Source organism: Oryx dammah, unplaced genomic scaffold, assembly GCF_014754425.2.
Source record: "Oryx dammah isolate SB20612 unplaced genomic scaffold, SCBI_Odam_1.1 HiC_scaffold_3, whole genome shotgun sequence".
In the NCBI taxonomy this organism is placed as follows: Eukaryota; Metazoa; Chordata; class Mammalia; order Artiodactyla; family Bovidae; genus Oryx; species Oryx dammah.
In genome coordinates, this window is record NW_024070187.1 from 96,782,808 (window position 1) to 96,808,730 (window position 25,923).

The 25,923-nt window shown below is 42.6% G+C and overlaps 1 protein-coding gene across 1 annotated transcript in view; it reads right to left on the reverse strand.

Moving 5' to 3' along the window:
- The window catches only part of LOC120861517 (placenta-specific gene 8 protein), a 33,307-nt gene extending 24,004 nt beyond the window's left edge, over positions 1 to 9,303 (reverse strand). Inside the window, exon 1 of the mRNA XM_040237238.1 lies at positions 9,209 to 9,303. The gene's annotated coding sequence lies outside the window, so the exon portion shown is untranslated. The remainder of the gene's footprint in view (positions 1 to 9,208) is intronic.
- Between the last annotated feature and the right edge of the window lie 16,620 nt (positions 9,304 to 25,923).

Consider the following 25,923-nt stretch of genomic DNA (forward strand, 5'->3'; position numbering starts at 1 on the left):
TAATTGGGGCTTCCCTGGAAGCTCAGCTGGTAAAGAATCTGCCTGGAATGCAGGAGAACCCCATTCAATTCCTGGGCCAGGAAGTTCCCCTGGAGAAGTGATAGGATACCCACTCCAGTATTCTTGGGCTTCCCTGATGGCTCAGATCCACCTCCAATGTGGGAGACCTGGGTTCGATCCCTGGTTTGGGAAAATCCCCTGGAGGAGGGCCTGACAACCCACTCCAGCGTTCTGGCCTGGAGAATTCCCATGGATGGAGGAGCCTGGCAAGCTACAGTCCATGGGGTCACAAAGGGTCAGACACGACTGAGCAACTAAGCACAGCAACAGTAATAATTGTTACAGGCAAGGCTCACAGATAGATGCTAATTATAGATTTCAAAAGTATGATGAGAAGCAACACATTTACATGATCTCAAAGTATCACCCCACAGGCTACTGACTAATTACAAAGGGAAAAATAGCAGCTCTCCAGTGGATAAGCTGGCAGACCCTATCTTAGTCAAGTGACCAAAGTTAGTAATTGTCAGTAGTGGGACATACTGATGTGTTCCAGAGAGTGGAGACAATGCTATGACTGGATATATTAATAAATCTTATCTATGGAGTAGGGGTGACTAGAGCATGTCTAACCATGCAATAGGTAAAGAAACAGCAATCACTCATATCATTCAAGAAAGGGAAGTGTTTGATATTTTATGGCTTGGATAATGTTTAAAGTTCATCTGTGTTCAAATTTGATTATGGAGTGCTAGTATTTTTATTTGATCCCTCATGGTCTTAGCTGATGTTGATGCTTTGTGAAATTGTTCGTGTGCTAGAGGAGAGCATCAGGACCCAGCACGAAGGACAATATGGATGGACCTTAAAGGCATTAAGTGAACGTTGCTCAGTCGTGTCCGACTCTTTGCGACCCTATGGTATACAATCCATGGAATTCTCCAGGCCAGAATACTGGAGTGGGCAGCCTTTCACTTCTCCAGGGGATCTTCCCAACCCAGGGATCAAACCCAGGTCTCCCGCATTGCAGGCGGATTTTTTACCAACTGAGCTATCATTATACTAAGTGAAATAAGTCAGACAGAGCAAGATACACACAGTATGATCTCACTTATACCTGGAATCTAAAATAAGCAAACCAAACTATGTATATGGAGAGCAGGTTGGGGGTTGTCAGAGGTAAGGGGTGGGGTGTAGGTGAAATGGGTGAAGTAACAACAAGCTATACTATCTAGCAGTATAAATTTGCAGTTTTAAAATAAATAGGTCTTGGGAGGTGATATACAGCATGGTGACTATCATTACTAACATGTATTGCATATTTCAAAGTTTCTAAGAGAATAAGTCTTAAAAGTTCTCATCTCAAGAAAAAATCTTGTACCTGTGTGGTGATGGATGTTAATGATTTACTGTGATCATCATTTCACAACATATACACATGTCAGATCATTATGTTGTACAAGTGAAACTAATATAATGTTATCTGTCAATTATATCTCCAAACCACCCCTCCAGAAACCCAACATCCTGGTGTGAGTGCCAGGCCAGCTCACAGCTGACCAAAGTCTAGCTCACGTGCTCAGGTTCCAAGGTGGCAGGAGCTGCTTTCTCTTTCTCAGGATGTGAGTGGGACAACTGGTAACGCTTGGATAAGATAGATCCATAGGTTAATTAGTTGATGGTAGTTTGCCAACATCAATTTCCTGGTTTCGATATTTATACTATGGTTTGTAAAATATTAACTGGGAAAGCCAGGTGAGGGCTGTATGGGGACTCTGTGTGTTATTTAAAAAATATTTTATTGAGATATATTTTACACTCATTTTACATACAATATAGTAGCCAGTGGTTTTCTTTTCTTTTTTTTTTTTTTGGCTGCCCTGTGGAGCATGCGGGATCCTAGTTCCCCTACCAGGGACTGAACTTGCACACCCTGTCCCCCCCAGCCCTACCACAGTGGAAATGCAGAGTCTTCTTAACCACTGGACTGGTCATTTTACATACTATAGAATTCACTCATTCCAAATGGATATAGTTCAGTGATTTTAGCCTATTTATAGTTGCACAACCACCACCATAATCTAATTGTGAAATATGTTCACGCACACCCTCTAAAGAAAACCCACATCATCAGTTACTCCTCTTTCCTCTTGCCTCCTCCACCTCCAAACAACATCTAATGTGCTTTTTGTCTCTATTGCTTTGCTTATTCTAGTCATTTCATATAAATGGAATCAGAGAATATATGATCTTTTGTGACTGATGTCCTTTATTAGCATAATGTTTTCAAGGCTCAGTCTTGTGACAACATGTATTAGCACTTTTTTTAAACTGCTGAATAATATTCCATTATGTGGATAGACCATTTTGTGTTTATCCAGTCATCAGTGAATGGATATTGAGGTTGTTTCTACTTTTTTGTTACTATGAATAATGCTCCTATTATAATCTGCCTACCACACAGGATTTTGTGAGGACATGTATTTTCATTTCTCTTGGGCATATCTGAAAGTAGAATTGCTGGGTCAAAATGCTAACTTATGTTTAGCTATTTGGAAAGTAGCTATGCTCACCACTATACCATCAAAGCCATGTTTAGCGTTTCCAACTACTTCAAACTATTTTCCAAAATGGTTGGGTTCTGTTTGCAGTTTCTGTCATCATGGCCAACATTTGTTATTGCTTGTCTTTCTATGTGTTACTTTGCAATACTTTTCATAAGTCTAAAATTATTTCCAAAAAATAAAGAACAGAATATAAAAGAGAATATGGAAAAAGGAAAAGCCCCCATAGGACTTAGAGCGAAAAATACAAAAGCAATCTATCACAAAAGCTGTAAAAAAATATATATTCCCAAATCCTAGTAGTATATGGTGTAAATATAGCTGTAATATTTCTGAACTCTGGTTGCTTTTCCCCCTTATAATTCTTAGGAACCATCCTAAAGAATTTCTTTCTTTCTTTTTCTTTTTTTTTTTTGTGTGTAAAGCACTGTAAAATGCATTCAGAATAGGTGAAGATTATTTAAAATTTATTAGGTTTGTATTTTTTATATACATTAAGGTGGCTTTTTATTTTGGTTTTTGATTTTTTTCAGTGTGCCATAATGACTTCTTACTGCTTTTTTACAATGAGAGATGCTAACCACTGTGGATCTCTCAGGAAACAATGCGAAAGAAGGTTCTAGCAAGTGAACAAAAAGCAGGAAGGGATGGTGGTGGTGGTGGTGGGCGTGTGTTATTTGTGGGTCTCTTTGTGTAGGGAGGAGGTGTCTGTCTTCAAGGGCAGGTTCACCAGGCGAGAGAAGGAAGTGAACTTGCCACTCTGCCTGGGCTCTGGCTCCCTTGCCGAGAGGAGGGTCAAGGGGGGCCCGTGACAAGGGCAGGACAGAGTGTGTGCCGACGAGTAGGTCCGCGTTAGGCAGAACCAAGTTATCAAACCGTCTCTGCCCAGCAAGTCTCGGCTTTGCCCTTTAGGGCTGAGAACTCGCTCGCATGCCTTTCCAGTGCCCGCGGGGAGGTGTGGTCTCCGCGGGGAGGCAAGGCGGGGCGGAGGGCGGGGTGGGGTTCTCCCCTGGGTGACTGCTCGCCTCTCAGGATGGAGAGTGCCCGCGACGTGCGGTGTTCACAAGGCACCCACACTCGGCCTTCCAGGATGTGGGTTGTGCACCCGCCTTTCTCCTCTGCTGGGGCCGACTTTGACCTTTTTCCCCCGGGGGCAGCCAACGGGGAGCCGGAGGGCAGGGTCAGAGGCGATCAGGGCCAAGCTGGCTCCAGGCGGCTTGCACCTTGGGGGCCGCTAGGGGGGTATCGAGGCTAGGACCCGGGCTGGTCCCTGTCCCGGAGACAGAGGTTGGGGCCCTACTCCTTCCTGGCCCCCTGTCGCTCTGTCTGTAGGAGTCACCCAGCCTCACCAGGCATTTATAATACATTTTTAAAAGTTTTCATCAGATGAGTGGACTGATCAGCTCACTTCTGATCAGGAAATAAGACAGACAGAAATATCATCACCAGCACCCTACTCCTGGCCCTGCTGACTTTAGCACCCCTTAAGAGGGCTTCCCAGGTGGCATGACTTTGGTAAAGAACCTGCCTGCCAATACAGGAGACCCAGATTTGATCCCTAGGTCAGGAAGATCCCCTGGAGGAGGGCATGGCAACCCACTGCAGTATTCTTGCCTGGAGAATCCCATGGACAGAGGAGCCAGGCAAGCTATGGCCCATGGGGTGGCAAAGAGTCATACGTGACTGAAGCGATTTAGCTCAGCACACACACAGGCTGGCCTCAGATTCTACTTCCTGCGTACATGCCTATTTTTTTTTTTAATAACAAGAAGCAACCATAGCTTTCAGAACAAACTCCTTCTGTGGATTCATGACAAAGAAAGTAAACAAACTGCTGCTGCTACTGCTGCTGCTGCTGCTAAGTCGCCCAGTCGTGTCCGACTCTGAGCAACCCCATAGACAGCAGCCCACTAGGCTTCCCCGTCCCTGGGATTCTCCAGGCAAGAACACTGGAGTGGGTTGCCATTTCCTTCTCCAATGCATGAAAGTGAAAAGTGAAAGTGAAGTTGCTCAGTCATGTCCGACTCTCAGCGACCCCATGGACTGCAGCCCACCAGGCTCCTCCGTCCATGGATTTTCCAGGCAAGAGTGCTGGAGTGGAGTACTGGAGTGGGGTGCCATTGCCTTCTCCAACAAACTGCAGTCATGCCATTTCTGTTGTGCACCTTTTTTTTTTTAAAAAAAAAAACAATAATTGTCTTGATTTTAGGAAAAGGAAGCTCCCAATCCTGCATGTAAGCTTTACCAGGGCAGGGAATATTTGTGGGCTTTGTCCGCTGAGGTATCTCCAAATCTCAGTGGAGGGCCTGGCTCACAGTAGGTGCCCATTAGCGCTCCTGGTACTAGTCTCAGTGTGTCGTCCTGGCTACAGCTGGAGTGCATCAGACACAGCCTAGCGCTCATCCCTGGAAACCACTTAAGCAGTGGCAGTTCTTTCCCGAACTCCTTAGACTGCCAGGCAGCCCACATTCCAAACCTCAGTACTCACATGACAGAACCCATCCTTTTGAGTGATGGTTTCCCATTTCTGGGGCCTGGGAAGAAAAGGCATTGCAGGAAATGCTTTTTTTTTTTTAAAGTATGTTTGAACTTTCTTTTACCTTTCCTTTTCATCTTCAGATATCAGAACAAAACAACCAGGAAAGGCTATACAAAATGTTGGCACATTTTCTCTCTTCAGCACAGAGAACCGAGCACAGTGGGGTTGTCACTAGGTTCCTGGTTGATAGATATTTTTAACTACCTTTGTAATTTTGTACATTGTCTGAAAAAAGCTTTGTTTTACAATTAGCAGTTATTCCTTTTATAATCAAAGCAAGAAATACCCATTTTGGAAACAAAGAGAAAATGCAGTGACCAAAAAATAATGTGTAGGTTTGCACCGATTATCCTATAGCTGTCTGAATATTTTTCTCCTTAGACCCTAGCCAATGCCTGGAAACAGTTAGCATTTATGAATTTCATGAAACTCAGGAATGAATGAATGAATTGATATGCTTCTCATGATCTCTTTCAGGAAAAACATGTTTGTTTGTCTGTTTGACTCTCTCATGCTCAGTTGCTTCTGAGTCTTTGTGACCTTGTGGACTGTAGCCCACCAGGCTCCTCTATCTATAGAATTTTCCAGGCGAGAATACTGGAGTGGGTTGCCATTTTCTCCTCCAAGGGATCTTCCCAACCCAGGGATTGAACCTGCATCTCCTGTGTCTCCTGCTTTGCAGGAGGATTCTTTACCACTGAGCCATGTGGAAAACTTATGCTGTGATTTTTAATATCATTATGTGAATATTTAATTATAATTTTCTGAAGATTTCAGAATAAAAACTTGCCTGCAATTATCTAGCCATCCTTTCCTTCCCTTGACTGTCTTCACTCAGTATATACTACATGTGTTTGTGTATTCAGATTGGCTCCTGTTAGCCCTGAAAGCAGAGACTGGAGCATCCTCTGAGTGCTTTTGAAGTCCACCAATGGTAATATGAATATTTTGTATCCAGCAGCTGTGTGCTGACTGCCAGTTAGTTTATTGGAAAGTTTACAGGGGCCTAAACAGTTTTTAGTCCCAAAGTCAAAGTTCTGGTTGGTTTCTGTTTCTTTCATTTCTTTTGACTTCCTCTTTTGAATATGAAAAATGGTGAGGCCCCAGGTGCACCTGTGGACTTCAGCACAGAGAAGCAAACAGAGAGTGGGGGCCCCAGGAGGTTTCAAATTTCATTTCTCGGGAAGGTTTCCTATAGCAGTGGGGAAGCTTGCTCCATCCAGCCTGGCTCAGAGCAAACAGCAGTAAGAACCAGCATCCCAGACTTCTTTTTTGACCAATGTATCTTATCCTGTAAAAGATCTTGTATCTTCTCACATGAGAGTTGTTTCTCAAGAACTTATTCAAGTTCTTACTCAACTCTCTGATAGTCATCAAGTGGGAGAGAAAACAAACACACTTGCTTCTCTGAGGCTTAAATAGCATTTCACAACTCTAGGGATCCTTTGCTGCTGCTACTGCTAAGTCGCTTCAGTCGTGTCCGACTCTGTGTGACCCCATAGACGGCAGCCCACCAGGCTCCGCCGTCCCTGGGATTCTCCAGGCAGGAACACTGGAGTAGGTTGCCATTTCCTTCTCCAATGCATGAAAGTGAAAAGTGAAAGTGAAGTCGCTCAGTTGTGTCCGACTCTTAGCTACCCCATGGACTGCAGCCTACCAGGCTCCCCCGTCCATGGGATTCTCCAGGCAAGAGTACTGGAGTAGGTTGCTGTTGCCTTCGCTAGGGATCCTTTAGGTTGCAATAAAATATAAAAGAAAAAGAAACACAAAACATCCAACTGCAAATCTCGTTGCTTCAGCCATTAAGTCCCTGATGGTGTTTAACTGTAACCCCTCAAGGTTAAAGATCAACAGCCAGGAGTTGAGGGCAAGATAACAAAAGACAAATTCCCCGACATCACTTTAGTGCCTGGCAATGTTTCTAAGAATTTCTGGGACCTTGTCTATAAGCCTGTCTCCTCCGTCCAGTGTTCTTCAATGCTTCAGTGCGTAAAAGCCACTCGGAGAGGCTGTTTATGATGTAGATTCTTGGGCACTATCTCCGGAGATTGTGATTTAGGTGGGCTGGGCTGAGGTCCAGGAATCTGACTGAGACCCCCCAGGTCTGCTGCCCCATCTGCCGTAGGGTGCTGTCATGTAGAGTAATGTAGCCCTTCTTCATAGACCCACCTTGGTGAGAATCTGAAAAAAAATGCCTTCCTCTTCTCCAGGTAGATGCAGTCATGCCAGGGCCTCCAGCTGGTCAAGGAGCACAGGCTGAACTAGCCCCGCTCACCCCTGGGCTGTGTGCCAGTGCATCTCAGGAGAATGGAGCATCAGTGACTTTACCATGGATACTTTGTAACCCACATCTCTGGGCGTTTTTATTTCTCTTCTGTTAAGAATAACTGTAGGATTTCCCTGGTGGTCCAGTGGTTAAGAATCCACCTGTAAATGTAGGGGACCCAGGTTTGATCCATGGTCCAGGAAGATTCCACATGCCAAGGGGCAGCTAAGCCCATGTGGCAACTATGGAAGCCTGCGCACCTTAGAGCCCCTCAGGAGAAGCCACTGGAATGAGAAGCTCGTGTACCAGGACTAGAGGGGAGCCCCTGCTTGCCACAACTAGGGAAAACCTGGGCAGCAACAAAGACCCAACCCAGCCATAAATAAGTAAAAATTTAAAAAGTAAAAAGAATAACTGCTGATATAGGGCTTCCCTGGTGGTCTGATGGTTAGGCATCCACCTTCCAATCACACAAGTCCATGCTCCAAACCACAAGGAGAGCCTGTGTGCTGCAGTGAAGACCCAGCAGAACTGAAAACAAAATCAAAAATACCTGCAGATCGAACCCACTTTAGCAAACACTGCTGGGTGCCCAGTGTGTGAAGTGTCTGTGTTTAATTTAGCGGGGGTTCAAGAGAGTCTACAGTTCCCTCCCCATGGCTGGCAACTCTGCCCATCACTGAGTGACTACACGGTTGTTCCATTTCTTGCCAACTTTGATCCCACAGAGCAGAGTGAGTGATGAAAGAGCTGACAGGGGCCACTCAGGAGAAAAGGCAGAGTGGAGGCGGGAGGAATTGAAATGAGGATCTTGGCGGAGAGGCTTGGAAGAGAGACTGGGACTCCTTCCCTCAGAAGACTCCTTTCATGGGATGACCTCAATGGCCAGAAACCTTGCAGGATTTGGTTCACCATTTAAACATCGTCATTTCACTCATTAATAATCACAATTAATCTTATACCTGTCTTTCCAGTCTTGGAACACATCATCTTTCTAAGGATAGCCTTAGCAAGGAAAGCCTTTCTAAGGATAGCCTTAGCCATCTTCAAAAGGATAGCCCCTTATCTTTCTAATAGTATTAATATACTACACTAATTGCATTAATATTAAAGAATATATCGCTTCAATTTTCCTCTTCTTTCTGGTGTTTATCCATGTTAAATTTTTTTTTTTAATTTGGATGGAAGCATTTTCATCTCATAACTTCTCATCTTGAAAGCTCACAAATGTATAGTGAGAAATGGTCTCTTTCTTTACACATATAAATAAAGCACTAGAATTTAAGTTTGAAGCATTCTAGTCTGTTTTCCTTACTTTCTTACCAAAAATTCACATTCAAGGATTCTCAAGATTTATTCTCATTCGTTCATTGTTCTCATGCTTTAGCTAAATCTACAAAATTTCATCTTATGTTTTCAAGTAGAATAGTTTCAAAACCCAAGTTTCAAAAACCAAGCAAAATGTTTACAAAATACAAAGACATTAGACCAGCACAAGTAAACATACCTCTGTATGAAACAAACAGTGAAATTCATGACCCAGTTATAGACACAATGACTACTATATGTTTCCTGCTGAAAGCAGTAGTTGATGATTCAAGACTACCTTATGAAAAGTGTGGCATCTCACACATGCTTGGCACATGTTGAATATGGCTCAATTTACTACAGTTAAAACAATTAGTCAAGAAAACATCGGTCCTTCTGCTGAACCTCAAATAAAAACATTTCTCTATAGTTGAGAAATAGAAACAAGGAAATCAAATACTTTTAAAGAGAAATTTCTTTTTTAAGTGCTGAGATAAGTTTTAAAGAAATGCTTCATTTCAAAGTACTTACAGTTAAGAAATAGGTTCTGGGCAGCTGTGTCTTGTGGCTTAGAGAATCTCACTAGAAGTGAAAGACACAGGAAAGAAGTGTATTCAATTGCAGTTTGTTTTAGTCAAAGTACATATTCAGCGGTTTTTTATTGGCCAATGAAATCCAGGCAGAAGAATTTTCAAAGTATGTTTCTTTTTCCTAGAAACTGAAACTAGTAAAAGAAAAAAAAGTGTTCTTTCTCCTACCTTTTATCAAGTACACTCATATCTTTTTAAGGTGAGAACAGATTTGATTCATATATAATTTGATTGATTTTACCTGCCAGGCAGAACTTAGCAATTTAAAAATTTTACCCTTTAACTCAATAAATAAGATTTAGTGTGGATTTATTGCCGTTTTTAAACTGGGGAGCTTCGGTAGTGTTCAGAGGAAACAAGATATCGGGAATTCTGTATCTAATCAGACGCTGCTTTTTTTCTTCTACCTCTTTGGACTCATTTGTTTTCCCTTGTTGTTGTTATTATTTAGTTGCTAAGTCGTGTCTGACTCTTTGCAACCCCATGAACTGTAGCCCATCAGGCTCCTCTGTCCATGGGATTTCCCCGGCAAGAATACCGGAGTGGGTTCCCATTTCCTCTCCCAGGGGATCTTCCCCACCCAGGGCTTGAAACTGTGTCTCCTGCATTGGCAGGAGGGGTCTTTACCACTGAGCCATGTGGGAATACTTTAGGCACTGTAAGAAATGGTTTTTGTTTTTTTTTTAATTTAAGTATTTATTTATTTTGGATTTGGTTGCATTGGGTCTTTGCTGTCACATGTGGGATCTTTAGTTGTGGTATGTGTCAGCTTAAAAAGATGCACAAAGTGAGAGTTGCTAGTTAAGTTTTCTCTGGGGCAAAATGAGGACTGCAGCCCAGGAGACAGCACCTCAGATAGTGCTGAGAAGCTGCTCCTCAGTGATGGGGGGACAGTCGGTATACATGTGGTTTTGGTGAAGGGGGAGTTCATTCAATCAGGCAAAAGTTTTCGCCTGATTTGCAAAAGTTTTCTTCTAGTCACAAGGAGCTGATGTCCCCTATGAAGGGATTTAGTACTTTTCTAGAGACGAGGAGATGCAAGGATTGGGCTCAGAAAATCAGTTCCCGAAAATATTTAACTCTCCGAAGACCTGTTCTGCCACTTTTCCCAGAACACAGAGTGCCCCATTCCTGAATTCCCTTCAGGGCGTGTTGAAGGTCAAGAGCTGCAGCAGCACAGAAATCAGTTCCCGCAGAAGTGAAGCGAAGCGAAGTGAAAGTCCCTCAGTCATGTTCGACTTTTTGCGACCCCATAGACCCATGGAATTCTCCTGGCCAGAATACCGGAGTGCGTAGCCTTTCCCTTCTCCAGGGCATTTTCCCAACCCAGGGATCAAACCCAGGTCTCCTGCATTGCGGGCAGATTCTTTACCAGCTGAGTCACAAGGAATTCCTGCAGAGGCAGATGGCAAATGACAATGTGTAGTTGACACATGTGAGCTTATAGTTGCAGCATGTGGGTCTAGTTCCCTGATTAGGAATCAAACCTGGGCCTCTGGCAGTGAGAGCACAGAGTCTTGGCCACTGGACCACCAGAGAGGTCCTCTAAATGCTTTTTATGTGTTGATGTATTGAATTTTCCTCACAATTCTGTATGTAAAATTGTATGGCAGCCCAGTGGTAAAGAATCCACCTGCAGTGCAGGAGATGCGGCTTCAATCCCTAGCTTGAGAAATGGCAACCCACTCCGGTATTCTTGCCTGGAGAATCCCATAAACAGAGGAGCCTGGTGGGCTACCATCCATGAAGTCCCAAAGAGTTGGACATGGCTGAGCGGCTGAACACGCATGCACACAATTCTGTGGGGTAGGTATGATTGTCACCTCCATTTAACTGGCAAGGAAACGGAGTCACAGCAATGTTAAGTGGCAGCTAGGAATTGGCTGACGTGGGACTCTAGCCTTTGTCCACTGAGGTCTACGCCGCATCCTGCCCCACGTTTTCACCTTACAGTCTGCTCTAGGGAGAAAGATCTGCCATTTCATACAACCTCAGAGGGAGTGAAAAGACTGGCCACTCTCATTTCTGAAAGCCTTAAATTATGAATCAGAAATCAAAATGTTATGAAGCTATTTCAAAAAGAAGCAGCTCAAGTGTAAAAAAAAATGTTGTATAGAAATTGGAAGTGATGTAGTAAAAGGAGCCGTCGTTTGTAGCTGAGCTGATGCGGAATAAAATCCTGGTTGTGCACCTTGATAGCTGTGAGGCCTCTGGAAGTCAACTCAAAATGTAAACTTTGGGTTCCTTACCTCTAAAATTAGAAGACTAGCCTTTTGGACCAACATCTTAGCAAGGTGGCAGAGGTAGCATCTGCTCTTTCAGCTTCACTGTGCCACTCAAAGATGACAAGAGGAAGAAAGATGCTGGAAAGTCGGCCAAGAAAGACAAAGACCCAGTGAACAAATCCAGGGGCCAGGCCAAAAAGAAGTCTGAAGGCAGAGTTTGTGACAAGCTCAATAACCTAGTCTTGTTTGACAAAGCATCCTACGACAAACTCTGTAGAGAACGTCTCAACTATTGGGTTGGCTAACTGGAGAAGTGCCCCAGGTTTCCTTTGGTTTTCATGATTGGCCTGTTTGAAGAGTATCTGTGTGGAATTAACCTCTTCTTCAAGAAGCCCTAGGTTCTTTCACTGGAGAATGGTATTTAGAAAAAATCTGTTTTAGGCAAGCTCATGGCTGTTGGATTCTCATTGCTTTTAGGGTCCTTTAGTAAAGAGAGGAGACATACGTATATTTACTTATACACATGAATGAATCTGTATACATGTACATCCAACCATCATTATCCATCAAAACCATGACTTCAGACTGATACTTCTAATTCTAATCCAATTCCATGAGGTTTAATTCTAGCTTTCCTCCTTGTCTTATTTTAAGTTCTTTTTCAGACAATGAAAAAGTGAGCTCTCGGTTTCTACAATATATTTACTTATTTGTTCACTCCTAGTATGTGCACAGGATGCTTTCAGAATTGCTAACCCATACTTCTGTGAGCAGCCAATGTACCAACTAGACTACAGCTGTGTACAGTTCTTTTGTTTTTAGCTTTACAGGTTCAGGTCAAAGCACTGGTATCGAAAGTTACTTAGGTTCTTTCTTTTCTTTCCTGTCCACTTTGATGTGGTTACCCAGAAAAGGGTTAATCCCACTTCGTCTCTACTGTCCTATCCCCGCCCCCCTCCCACCTTCTTTACCTGCCCATCTCCTGCAGGTAACCAGTCTCTTTAGTTTCTGCTTTAGTTTCTGGTTTCTAGTTTCTTTGTTCATTTATGTTGTACTCATGTGGAGAGGAACTGACATCTAGCACGTAGCTACACCTCTGAACAATTTTGTGAACATACCCAAAATCACTGAACTGTACTCTGAAAGGGTGAATTTTATATGTGAATCATCTGTCAAATTTTAAAAAGCTGTGAGTTAGAAATCTTTTTCATTCTTAAAAAGAAAATAGTTGGAGCTATGTTCTGTACTGAATGCCATTTTCTAATCAGCATCTGGAATAATTGGAGCTATCATTCATAGCAAGCAGAGGGCCAGTTTCTTTTGAAACTGTAATTCATATTCCTCTAGTCAGAAAATTGGCCACTATATAAAAAATTTCGTAGAAAAATTGAGCAGTTTCAGATGTGAATGAGGGCAAAGCATTTCTCTTTCTCAGGGCTTTCTCAGGGCATGTGTAAATGAATCTTGGTTTCCTTTGTTTTACTCTGGGCTCATTATTATAAACATTGTTTGAAATCGTGGCAGCTCTCCAGGAGCAGTCATATTTTGTCCTAAAAAGACAGCTGCCAAAGATTCTTTTGGTTTATGAATTCCTGTTTTTTAGTTATAGCATACAAATGATTAAGCTTCCTGTGGAGAGAAGACTAAGAGTCTGTGACCTCTGACTGAGGAGGAACTGGCCGGCACAGTTAGTGCAGCTCAGAGAGGGGTCCAGCTCACATAATTCTTTCTTTCCTGGGGAAGGAAAGTGAATAAATAAATACCGGATGATTCACAACACACTTGTTAAAGGAAAAGAAGAATATATTTTTTAAAAATCAAAATAGCTTTTTATTATTAAAAATTTTTTAATTTTAATTTTTTAACACCAAAAATTATTTTGTATTGGGAAATAGCCAATAACAATGTTTTGGTAGTTTCAAGTGAACAGCAAAGGGGCTCAGCCATACATATACATGCATCCATTCTCCCCCAAACCTCCCTCCCATCCAGGCTGGCACATAACGTTGAGCAGAGTTTCTCATGCTATACAATAGGTCTTGTTGGTTATCCATTTCAAATATAGCGGTATGTACATGCCCTTCCCAAAGCCCCTAACCTATCCTGTCCCTCTGGCAACCATAAGTTCATTTTCTAAGTCTGTGAATCTCTTTCTGTTTTGTAAGTAAGTTCATTTGCATCATTTCTTTTTAGATTTCTCATTTAAGGGATGGTCATATGATATTTCACCTTCTCTGTCTGACTTTCTTCAGACAGTGTCAATATGACGCTCTCTAGGTTTGTCCATCTTGCTGCTAATGGCATTAGTGAAAGTTGCTTGGTCGGGTCAGACTCTTTGTGACCCCATGGGCTGCTATACAATTCATGGATTTCTCCAGGCCAGGATACTGGAGTGGGTAGCCTTTCCCTTCTCCGAGGGATCTTCCCAACCCAGGGATTGAACCCAGGTTTCCCGCATTGCAGGTCGATTCTTTATCAGCTGAGCTACCAGGGAAACTCAAGAATACTGAAGTGGGTAGCATATTCCTTCTTCAGCGGATCTTCCCGACCCAGGGATTTAACCAGGGTCTCCAGCATTGCTGGCAGATTCTTTACCAGCTGAGCTTCCAGGGAAGCTCATGCTAAAGGCATTATTTCATTCTTTTTAATGACTGAATAATATTCCACTGTATATATGTACCAATGAGGAGAAGATCAATATTACAAAACCAGTTTCTGTGGAAATATATTTCTGTGCTTAGATGCACATTCACCCCAGCTCATGCCAGCAATCTGTCAGTTTATATCTGGTAGATACACATTTCCAGAAGGTTGCAATTGAGAACATGGTTTTATGATAAATGAGGGAGTGCTATAGAAGAGGTTGTGACCTTTGTTTCCCTGTATCTTATTGAGGGGCTCCTAACTGCAGGTTAAATGCCTGTCCTTCTATAGCTAGAAGATGACTCTCCCTTTCTTGGGGGAATCCGGTCTCCATACTCAGTGGCTGTAGACTTGTAGACAGGCCCAACTTTCTTCATGAAATGTAGCAACTCTCCTTAGGGAGAGGCCGTGTATTGGCTGCAGGTAACAGAATCCACTTACTTACCTTCCCCTTTCCCCAAGCAGAACATAAAAAATAAGAAACGAGCCTGAGACAGGGATTTTAACAGCCCTTCCAAATGTCTAGAACCAGGGACTTGGATAAGGTTGTGATCTCTTTTCATCTCATCTTTGTTCTTTTTTTAAATTGTGTACTGGTCTTGTCTGAAATAGGAAGTGGGTGTGTGGCTCAGGGTAGACAAAAATTGCCGGGGTCCCGCCCCGGTGGATCCAGGGTAATTCGAAGGTGGGGACGGAGTTGGCATCCTGGAAAAAACTTATTTGATTACAGATATAGAGAGAGATTAGAAACAGATAATGTAGTAGGAGAATTAGTGGCGAAAAGAAGGCTGAATCCAGATGGGAATTCAGCCAGAGAAACGGGAGCAAGAAAGAAGTGACATGGGGGAATCAGCCTTTCCAGAAACTGATCTGATTTCTTTATTTTTCAGGTTTGTTTATATACCTTTTTGTTATACATAGGGATGAATACAGAGTCACACGGGGGTCAGCAGACCTGACCCTTGTCACAATCAGGTGCTTCATATAAAATTATACAAAGGTCTTATGAGTTTCATCATCTTCTAGCCATGAAGTCTGCTGACATTTTATGGCCCTTTCTGATACCAGTCAGTTAACCAGAAAACTTATTTTTCCAGGGGTGATTTTTTCTTAAATCAGGCGCCACCCTCCAAATAAAGTTGCATTCCTATAGGGTGAGGGTGTAGTGAGTTACAATCAAGAAAGGAATTTACTTAATCTAAGGTTTAACATGATTAATCTTAAAGGTTAATACTTATTTCTCCTATATGCTAGTTATATTCATTATAAGGGCAGGAATATGGAGATTTAGCAGCAAATATTGGCTCAACAAATGTAAACCGTTCACCAATGTTCCCCTTAAGATCTATTTTGTCCTAAGATAGTGATAAAGTTACATTTTTACATAGCATACTGATTTATAGTGATTTATAACAAAGTACAGTGATCTATAACAAAAGAGAAGTTTCATTAACTCAAAAGTCTAGTATTGCTAACATCAAAAACCACTATATTTCTTTTTCTATATTCCAAATACATTGATTAATATATTCCCAGGTGCCTAAGGATATGGAGGCCTGATGGCAATCATTGACTCATCAATGAAAAAAGCCCTATGCTAATACTCCAAACTCTCTGTGCTGTTTATGGTTGAGAGGTTGTCACACGAGCTAGTCTGTCAGCAGAGAGGTTTTGACCTGAGACATCCTTGTCACACCCAGGGCAGGGAATTGGCAGTAATTATTGGCACGACAAATGAAGAAAAAACCCGTCACCAATATAATTCCTAATCAACCCACTGTACTATACTAATAATCTTCTAACTTCTCAAAAGAGTCTGTATTTAGAAAGTTTTAAAACATCCTGTGCCTCTCACAGTTGGGAGGCTGTAAACAATCACATGCGGCCGGACGAGCCTGATCAGGCAGGCCAGAGAACCCTCAGAGTTCGTAAGTTGAAACACTCTTGTCACGCCCAGGAATTTTTATTAACTGGAGCTGCAAGTTAACTCCTTCTCTGAGAGAAATGGTTATGGGGGAGAACTCCCCGTAAAGCACTCTGGTCTCGGGGGTAGACGCTCGGGAACAGGGGGTCTCCTGAGGCTTGATCACGCCTTTGCGCGTGCCAAGCTTCCTTCCTCATGACCTTTGCCATGGGCGGAGTTCCTCACGCTGGCTCCCAACAAAAAATCATATCAAATGATGGGACTCTTCCAGACTCGCTGAAGTGGAAGCTGCAAAGATTCTACCTGTGGTAGAACAGTGTCAATGAAAATAATCAATGAACAATCCCGAAAGAGTTTTATCTGAGCCCAACTACAGACGAGCCCAGAAGTCAGTTTCCCAGAGAGCTCTGAGATGCTGCTCCAGAAAAGCATGGTTTCCAGCACAATTTTGTATCTTGTCAGAACAAAGAACATTAAATGGGACTTCCCTGGTGGTCCAGTGGTTAAGAATCTGTCCACTAGTGCAGGGGACACGGGTTTGATCCCTGGTCCAAGAAGATCCCACGTGCATCAGGGCAAGTAAGTCTGTGAGCCAAACTACTGAGCCCATGTGCCCTATAGCCCATACTCTGAAACAAGAGAAGCCACCGCAATGAGAAGCCCGACCACTGCAACTAGAAAGAAGCCCCCCACCCTACTCACCACAACTAAAGAAAGCCCTTGTGCAGCAAAGAAGACAGCTCAGACAAGCAAAACAAAAACAAAGAAAACAAACAAAAACAAACCAACTTAGGGATACATATCTGTGCTGTGCTTTGGCACTCAGTTGTGTCTGACTCTTTGTGACCCTGTGGACCATAGCCCACCAGGCTCCTCTGTCCATGGGGATTCTCTAGGCGAGAATACTGGAGTGGGTTGCCATGCCCTCCTCCAGTGGATCTTCCCAACCCAGGGACAGAACCCAGGTCGCCCACATTGCAGGCAGATTCTTTACCATCTGAGCCACCAGAGAAACCCATACATGTCTTCAAGATTTCCCAAAAAATCGCCCCACACCGATCAGTACATATACAGCCAGTCAGTGTGGCCTTGCCACCTGGGAAGGAAATCTTATCCTCAAAGCAGGACCAGCACTGGCATTCCAGGAGGAGAGGCGTTTTAATCTATATTTTTCACACAGACATTCTTTACTTCTGATCAGTGTGCCCTTTTCTATACTAATTAAAACAGATGTATGGTGGTGTATCCTTGATAGGCCACAGACAGGATATCTTAGCATAAAACTCAAGTTAACTCATGCATAAGCCAGAATGACTTCCTTCTATCTCAACAGGTGAAAATGTCTTTTATCACAGGCTTGCCTGACACTTGGGAGAAGCACACTGAAGAGGAGGTGCAACTGCCCCGTGTGTCCTTGGTCCCTGTGATGGCTCAGTAGGAACCTGGGAACTGAGCCGTGTCCTTGGTTTCACTGGCGTCCCTTTGCACTCAGATGTGCAAAGACCAGCTTTGTTACTGAGTCTGAGGACCCTTGCAAGATCAAGGAAACCTTGATTCTTTGATTCTTCTTATTTCCTCCCCATCTCAACCAAGAAAGAAAACTGACACGTATAAGAGAAATGACAGCTGTGGTGGAAGTTTCTAGAGGGTTTAGAAAGCTTTAATTTTTGTGCAAATCTGCCAGCTCTTGAACAAGAGACCAAAGGAATAAATAATTAAAATGGAGAGACTGCAGCTTGAGAACTCACTGGGAAAGCTAGTAATTTGTACCCCTTCAAAGTTATCAATATTTGTTCAACATCAAAACCTCCTTCCAGCATCAGAGAGAAATTTAATTTTCAAGGAGTCATAAAAAAAAGCAAAAAACAACCAAAAAAAAAAAAAGCCCCCCCAAACTGGAACTGTATTGAAAACAAAGAAAGAAAGACTATCTTCTGGGTTATAACCCTCAGGTTGGCTTGAATAAAATTCTCTATCTTTTTTGCTTTTGATCTTTTTATTTTGTATTGGGATATAGCCAACTAACAATGTGATAGTGTCACGTGAATAGTAAAAGGACTCAGCTGTACATATACATATACATCTTTCCAAAGAAAAGAGGAAGAAATTTGAGAACAGTTTCAGATGCTAATGATAGCAAATTATAGTAACCACTTAAGAACCTGACAACTGCAAAATTGTTGCAAGAAAAATTATAAATATATATTTTCAAAAACATTTTCATTTTTTTTCAAAGTGAACTTTTTTTGTTCACTGGCTAAGCTGTGTCCAAATCTTTTGTGACTCCATGAACTGTAGCCTGCCAGGCTCGTCTTGTCCATGGAATTTTCCACACAGGAATACTGGAGTCGGGTGCCATTTCCTCCTCCAGGGGATCTTCCTGACCCAGGGATGAAGCGAGCATCTCCTGCATTGGCAGGTGGATTCTTTACCACTGAGCCACTGGTGAAGATCATACAAATAACTGCACTTTTCCAAATGATACAGAAGGTTTTTATAACCAGAGAAGTAGCAGCTTTCTGTTCCACCCTTCAGTTGATGCAGTCTTGTTCCATAAAGCAAAATCATGTTAACTCAATCATTTTTGTTTCTGTTTTTAGTTTTCTGGGGTTTATCTTCATATCTCTCATGCATATACTACTCTTTCTTGGTTAATAATTTTTTTTTTCCGAGATCCAACTAAGAATTTATTATTTATTTATTTATTTATTTTTTCTAAAAAAAAAAAAAATTTTTTTTTTGTAAAATGGAATCACTTGATCTGTACTGTATGCATCATTAAGTTACATTATTATGAAATCCCTTTATTTTTTTTCTTTTTATTTATTTATTTTTTATTTTACTTTACAATTCTGTATTGGTTTTGCCATACATTGACATGAATCCACCACGGGTGTACATGCGTTCCCAAACATGAACCTCCCTCCCACCCCTCTCCCCACAACATCTCTCTGGGTCATCCCCGTGTACCAGCCCCAAGCATGCCGTATCCTGCATCGGACATAGACTGGCGATTCGATTCTTACATGATATTATACATGTTTGGTTAATAATTTTAGACATTATCTCTGGCTTGCTGCATGATGGAGGATTACACATTCCCAGTTTCCCTCTTCTCTCCACTCTCGATATAGCACCAGGACTATTTTAAATTTCTGCATTCATTCCTTCATAACTTTATTTAAAAATTATTTATTAATGGCTGTGGTTGAACTGTGGTGTTGGAGAAGACTCTTGAGAGTCCTTTGGACTGCAAGGAGATGCAACCAATCCATCCTAAAGGAGATCATCGGTCCTGATTATTCACTGGAAGGACTGATGGTGAAGCTGAGACTCCAATACTTTGGCCACCTGATGCAAAGAACTGACTCATTTGAAAAGACCCTGATGCTCAGAAAGATTGAGGGCAGGAGGAGAAGAGGGTGACAGAAGATGAGATGGTTGGATGGCATCACCAACTCAATGGACATGAGTTTGGGTAAGCTCCGGGAGTTGGTGATGGACAGGGAGGCCTGGCGTGCTGCGGTTCATGGGGTCACAAAGAGTTGCACACTACTGGGTGACTGACCTGATGATGAGGAGGATGTGGTGGGTCTTCTTTGCTGCATGGGGGTTTTTCCTAGTTGCAGCAAGTGGGGGCCATTCTCCTGTGGTGCGTGGGCATAGTGGTGGCTTCTCTGTGGAGCACGGGCTCTAGGGCTCATGGACTTCAGCAGCTGAGGCACATGGGCTCAGTAGTTGTGGCACACAGGCTTAGCTGCCCCTTGGCATGTGAAATCTTCCTGGACCAGGGATTGAACCTGTGACCCCTGCACCAGCAGGCAGACTCTCAGCCTCTGGGCCACCAGGGAAGTCCTTCCTTCGTGACTTTAAATGCTGTATGTAGACCTTTGTTTTTGGTTTTCTCTGCTTGTGACCGTATTTCCCAATTTTGCCTTTTGTGAGAGGAGTCTTGTCATGACCATACCCTCCTGCCTTCCTTCCCATTTCTGCTTCCCAGCTTCTGTCCTTTCTGTTTTTACTTTTCCATTTTTGAAACTGATATAACTTACATCCTGTTATGTGCCCATAATTAAGAAATGTGTATATTGCCCATTTGTTGTATCTAAATAGTTTTTTAAAGCAATATTAACATTATTATGACTATATGACTTTTTAAGGGCAGAGCCAAACTTCATTTTTCTTTATGCATTTAATGCACCCTTATTAATTGCTGGGCTCTTTTGTAGTTGCTGTGCAATTACTAACTTGGTTCTCATGACAGCTCTGTAAGATGGACTATAACTAACCTCATATTATAAGTTTTGAAACTGCCAGGTAGAAAAGTTAAGCAACTAGCAAAAAGTCACAGAGTTAGTTAACTGAAGAGTCAGGATTTTTTCCTCTGAAGTTTCTATTCCTGTATTTCTTATGCACTTTAATCACCTTCTCAATGCCAGTTTCAAATCTTGGGAATTCTGTTGTACCTGGAGGGCTCCTTCCTAAAATCTTCCATCTTCTTGTTCCAATTTGGACCAGTTGTTCTCGTTTGTTCTTGTTGTTCCGTTTCTAAGTCAGGCTGACTCTTTGCAACCCCGTGGACTGCAGCTTGCCAGGCTTCCCTGTCCTTCACCATCTCCCAGAGTTTGTTCAAACTCATGCCCATTGAGTCAGTGATGCCATCCAACCATCTCATCCTCTGTCGCCCCCTTCTCCTCCTGCCTTCAATCTTTCCCAGCATCAGGGTCTTTTCTAGTGAGTCGGCTCTTTGGATAAGCTGGCCAAAGTATTGGAGCTTCAGCTTCAGCATCGGTCCCCTCAATGAACAGTCCGGGTTGATCTCCTTTAGAATTGATTAGTTCAATCTCCTTGTAGTCCAAGGGACTCTCAAGAGCCTTCTCCAGCCCCATAGTTCAAAAGCATCAGTTCTTCGGCGCTCAGCCAGCCCAGTTGTTTTCTAGACCTGCTGTGTTTCTGTTCACTCGAATCTTCCCTTTATTTCTTCTCAGGAGGTTTCAGAGTCTAAGTCATCCTTTTTCGTGGTTCACGCTCTCATTTAGCTCGATCACATTGAATGGGACTTCCTAAGACAAGAAGTCTGACAAGTTCATTTTGTGAGTCCTTCTACATCTGAAAAAAATTTTTTTTCCTTCCTTCATACCTCATGGTTCAATTAGACTTATAACTACATTTAAAATAAATTCCCCTTAGAAATTGAAGCTGCAGGAATTCTGAGGATAAAAGATGAAGAAAAGTCCCCTTGAAGGCGCAAGTCAATGAGTAGGTGAGCCAGGAGAGGAACCCCTCATATAACCTCAGCCCACTAACACACAGCTCCATCTCTCCCCCAACCCTGCCAACCCCCAGCACAGGGAGATGACAACGTCTGCTGCAGCACTTCATTAGTGTGTCTTTTGGGCTGTTTTCCATTTGCTCTATGCGTCTTTGTCTTCTCTTCCCAAGCTAAATAATAAGCCCCTCGAGGGTAGGGACCAGATCCTCTATTCTTTATATTTCTCTCCTTACTTAAAACAATATGGATACATCTGAGCTATATGTGCCTTGTCATGGTGAGTTGAGGAAGAAGCCAGGGATGGAGCAAAAGAGAAAACACCTCCTCTAATGGGAACAAGTCACAAATGAAAAATAGAAACTGCAGCTTTGCCTTGTATGGTACGAGCTGCCCCAGATGGAACTGTTAAATACACGGAGAACATAATTGAGCTATTTATGGGAAAAAGTGAGGTGAAAGTGAAAGTCACTCAGTCATGTCCGACTCTTTTCGACCCCATGGACTATACAATCCGTGGAATTCTCTAGGCCAGAATACTGGAAAAGACATGTAATAAATTATCACATTTAAATTAAAAGAAAAGTCCTAAATGGGAAGGAAGAAGTAGATGCAAGGAGAGACAGAAGCCAAAAGAAGACAAGAAAGAAGAAGGAAAAGAAAGAGAGAGAAATGGAAAGCAGAAAATAAGATGGCAGACTCCCCCCTCCCTCAGATGTATTACTTTAAATACCTCAATTATAACACAAAAAAGATCAGATCAGATATTTAAAATAAACAGATAAATCTCACCACACGTTCTCATCAAGATTTGCAGGAACATAAGACACAGAGACTTTAAAAGTCAAGGGATAGATAAAAATCTACCAGGCAACCAGCCAAAAGCAAGATAGTATCATTTAAGTACTATGAGACAAATAATATTATAACGCAGTGAAAGTAGGTAAACCTCAGAGGTCAACACCCACATGGGTGAGCTCAAAAACACATGGAAAAAGCACATCAAAAGAATACATATGATAGGAGGACATTTATAGAAATTTCACATAATGAATGTATGTTTTATAGTAATATTTCCAAACCAAAATTTATATCGGTCAGCAAACTACACATCAGTTCAATTCAGTCGCTCAGTTGTGTCCGACTCTTTGTGATCCCATGGGCTGCAGCACGCCAGGCTTCCCTGTCTGTCACCAACTCCTGGAGCTTGCTCAAACTCATGTCCACTGAGTCAGTGATGCCAACCAACCATCTCATCCTCTGTCGTCCCCTTCTCCTCCTGCCTTCAACCTTTCCCAGCATCAAGGTCTTTTCCAATGAGTCAGTTCTTCTCATCAGATGGCTCATCTTCACATCAGCTCCAAAGTATTGGAGCTTCTTCAGCTTCAACATCAGTCCTTCCGTGCTTACAAGGACTGATTTCCAAGGGGCTCTCAAGTCTTTTCCAGCATCACAGTTCAAAAACATCAGTTCTTTGGTGCAGTTTTCCTAATGGTCCAACTCACATACGTGGTGAAATTATAATAGAAATAAAGAAAATGATTAGTGCAAAATTCAGATTACCTCTGGTGGGGAAAGAAAGAGCAAGACCGTGGTGGGGCTGGTGGGTGTGTCACAGGGCCTGGTTTATAGTGTCTTCAGTGAAGTGGAAGATTCATGAGTGTTCATTTACTATTATTTTAAAGCCAAGTTTGTATGTTATATGCACTCTTGTTTACAAATATCCTTTGGAATTTTGAAGGCATTGCTCCATGGTCTTCTACTATTTGATGTGACTAAGATGTCAACCTAGTAATTATTCCTTGGAAGCAATGTGTCTTTGGAAACTTTTAGAATTGTCTTTTTTATGCTTATGTTTCTGAAGTTTTGTAACCTCAGATGTCTAGCTGTAGCTATTCCCCCTTTCATTGTGCTGGGTCCTACATGGTTCCTTTCACTCTAAAAACTCATTCCTTCAGCACTAGGAAAATCTCATGTTATTTCATTCAGCTATTGCTACTGATGACAGTGCATGTCTAATCCCATCTCCCATTGTTTTCAATATTTCTGAAACAGTCTTCAGGATTTTACAGGAAAGAGCATCTCCCACCGCCGGGGTCCAACCCCTGCATGACCCAGGGAAACCCGAAGGAGAAACGGCGTTGGCGATTGATTTAGAGAGAGAAGGAAAGAAAGTTGAAGATAAGAAAATAGAGGAGAGAAAGAAGCTGATATTCCTTGGTTTACATAGATAGCCAATAAAACTCCGAGACAAGAAGTTTGCCCTGTTCACGGAGGCCACAGGTGCCCTCCCGGTCTCCCGAGGGAGTGAAGACGCAGAACGTCTTCCCGTTCAGGTCTTAGAAACCCGGGCAGATAAGTGAACGCAGGGAGCCCCCATGCTCCAAGGGATCAGCCTGAAAAAGAGAGGGAGAGGGAGAGAGAGAGAGAGAAAGAAAGATAGAGAGAAGAAAAAACATGGGGTGACCAAGCTTCTGCGAGGCCCAAAAGCTTTATTTTTCAAAAGGTACTTTTATACCTTGCCTTATACATAGAGGGAAATGAAAGATGCAAGGTCATACAGAGTCAGCCCAAACATTCCAGCAGTTTCGCCCTTATCGTAACCAGGATTTTTCTGCATACCTTTCCCACAAATGATGTTGTGTACAGTATCTTCTGGCCTTGGAGGCCTGTGAACATTTTATGACCCTCTTTTGATAAAGGCTGCTCAACCAGAAAACTTATTTTCCCTCAGAGTGTTTTTTCTTTATACTTCTAATCTATGTCAGCCTCAGAAAATGCCAGAGTTACGTTTTTCACAGAGTAAAGGTGCAGTGAGTTACAAGAAAGAACCAATTAGCTCAAAAGTCTGATATGGTTAAATTCAAGGCTACACTTGTTTTTCTAGCATTCTCACTGTGTTAACTAATGCATTCCCAGGTGTGCAGTGGATAAGAGATATGGGAACTTAGCAACAAGCATTGGCCCAATAATGAAATCCTACATCAGCACTACTCTAATAACTTTTAACTCTTTCAAAGGCTCTATGTTTTAGGCTTTCTGTGCCTCTCACAGTTGAGAGGCTGTACATAATCACATGCATAGCTGCAAGAGTCTGGATATACCTGCCGAGCAAGCTAGAATGCTAACAGAGGGGGTTTGATTTGAAATATTCCTCTCATGTCCAGGAGACTTATTAGCTATAGCCCTAAGTTGATTTTTCCAGGGTTAGCCCCCTGTTAATGTCAGAGGAGTTGGTGAAAGTCATGAAACAGTAAAACAGACAGATTCTGGTTTTGGGGTAGATGCTCGAGAAAGCCTAGGGAGCCCCTTGAGTTCTGAAGCCATGCTTAACAGTTCTCTTCCACATGAACTTTGTCATGGGTGGGATCTCCCGTGGCGGCTCCCAGCATCCCACCACTCTTTAGCTTCATAGAAGACAAGCATTCTAGAATATAGCTTCCCCTAATTTTTCTTCAACTACCACTTTCTCATCTACTCTACATCTAGAAATTCATTGAACTCTCTTCTTTTTTATGATGACCCTTTTCCCAGTTTCTTGATTTTAACTATAAGTCTCCAGGAATTTTTTAAAATTAATTAATTAATTTTAATTGGAGGCTAATTACTTTACAAAATTGTAGTGGTTTCTGCCATACATTGACATGAATCAGCCAAGGGTGTACATGTGTTCCCCATCCTGAACCCCCCTCCCACCTCCCTCCCCATCCCATTCCTCAGGGTCATCCCAGTGCACCAGCCCTGAGCACTCTGTCTCATGCATCAAGCCTCCAGGAATATCTTTTAAATGCTTGTTTGTTGACTCTTCAGCACAAAACTCTGTCAGTTTTTCTGAGATGCAGAAAGAAAACCGAACCAATGGGAGAGGATTGACTAGAGCTAAGGGAATTGAAGTCTGAGCCTGGATGAAATCATACCTGTACCCCTGAATGAGTGCCCCCAAATACCCTTTACTCACTAACTGCATAGTCTAGGACAGAGGAGTTGATTCTCTTATCTGTGCTTTAGTTTCAAATAGAGGTAATAATACTAGATATGTTGTTGTTCAGTCACTAAGTCATCTCCAACTCTTTGCAACCCCATGGACTGCAGCACGCCAGGCTTCCCTGTCTCTCAATATCTCCCAGAGTTCGCCCGAGTTCATGTCCATTGAATCGGTGATGTTATCAAACCATCTCATCCTCTGCCGCCCTCTTCTCCTTCTCTCTCCTATGCTAGATATACCAGTGAACAAATAGAGAAAATCATAGGCGTCACACAATGTGGAAGATCCAGGTTCAGTTCCTGGGTTGGGAAGATCCCCTGGGGAAGGAAATGGCAACCCACTCCAGTATTCTTGCCTGGAGAATCCCATGGACAGAGCAGCCTGGCAGGCTGCCATCCATGAGGTCACAAAGAGTTGGACGTGACTGAGTGACTATCACTCACACAATTTATATCAGATGTCCTCCCCTGATACATAATTGGTGCCAGCTCCCCACCACAGTTTAGCTCTGTGGAGGAGGGTTTCTCTTGGGCAGAGGGAGGAGTGAACATTCTGATTGCTAAATCTGAATGCCCTGGTGGCAGCGGGTGTGTGGGCTCTGAGTGTGAAC